Consider the following 1,684-nt stretch of genomic DNA (forward strand, 5'->3'; position numbering starts at 1 on the left):
AGGGGGAAAGAGGAGGAGGAAGAGGAGGAAGGAGAGGAGGAGGAGGAGGAGGAGGGAGAGGGGGAAGAGGAGGGGGAAAAGAAGGGGGAGAAGGAAGGGGAGGGGAGGGAAGGAAGAAGGAGAACGAAGAGGAGGAGGAGAAGGAGGAGGAAGAGGAGGAGGAAGAGGGGGGGAGGAGGAGGAGGAGGAGAAGGAGGAGGAAGGAGGTAGAGAAGGAGGAGGAGAAGGAGGAGGAGAAGAAAGAAGAGGAGAAGGAGGAGGAAGGAGAGAAGGAAAATGAGAAGGAGGAGGAGGAGGAGGGTGAAGAGAAGGAGGAGGAGGAGGAAGAGGAGGATGAGGATGAAGAGGAGGTGGAGAAGGAGGAGGAGAAGGAGGGGGAGGAGAAGGAGAAGGATGAAGAGGAGGAGGAGGAAGAATGGAAGGAACAGGAGGATGAAAGCAGGGTTTGAGAGTGATACGCTCTCCTGAACACCTGCAAATTAACATACAGTAGCTTGCATGAAATAAACAGCAGGACCAGTTGATAAAACAAAGATATAATAGAAAATTGTAATAACTATCAGACTAAATACAGTGTTAGATAAAAGAAAAAAATAAGTCTAGGACATCTACTCAACATTGGTTTCACTGATATGCAAATTAGGCAAATCTAAATGTAATATATACGGCACTTTGATAACAAGAGCATGTAAATAAACAAAGAAATAAGACAGATATCAAATTAATATTATTTACAATATGCAAATAAGGATTATGGTAAAATGGAAATGATTTATAAATTACGGAATAGCGAAAATATATACAAATTAATATCTAAATATCTTGATATCTATATTTTTCATAATATCTATATATTAATATAGTCTATACAATAATATCTATATTTTTATTAATATCTATATATAGTCTATACAAATGCAGAATATTCAACTCATATTTCTGTAACAAATACTTTGATAATGAGCACGTAAATATACTTTCAGGAGAAGAAATATATTAGATCAATATGATACAATGCTCATGGAATACAGTGCAGCTGATGTGCAGAAAATTATGCAATTAAAAATTTAATATGTTTAATTCAGTAATATAGCCTATTATTAATATCATTGTATAAAATCGTACACATGATCACATTTATGGTCAATGTTATTAACGTGAAAATAAATATTTCTTTTTTTAAACGTGTTAAGATTGCAGAACTTATTGTTTCATATTTCAGTACCATAATAAATTATATATAATTTTGACCAGTCGATTTGAACTAGAAGGCTATCTAACAGCCCATAATTAACACTTATCCGAATCCTAATTAGACCATTTCCTGACTGATGAATAAATTTGAAAAAAAAAGACACACACACACACACACACACACACACACACACACACACACACACACACACACACACACACACACACACACACACACATGTAGCACAAATATATACATACATCCATCCATATCACAGTTTTAGGAACTTCAAGTACAGAAAAGAATCATTAGTGTGACAACTTCTGCCCAAAGTAGCTATAAAACGAATGACCGTAGAACTATATTACTCTCCCCCACACACACACACATAAATAAATAAATATATCAAAATATATTATATTGTCCTTTTTAATTGCATGTAGTTTGATCGTATATGAAATGAAGATGGACTAGACTTCTAAGATATTT

The sequence above is a fragment of the Penaeus monodon genome, chromosome 10, assembly GCF_015228065.2.
Source record: "Penaeus monodon isolate SGIC_2016 chromosome 10, NSTDA_Pmon_1, whole genome shotgun sequence".
NCBI classification, from domain to species: domain Eukaryota; kingdom Metazoa; phylum Arthropoda; class Malacostraca; order Decapoda; family Penaeidae; genus Penaeus; species Penaeus monodon.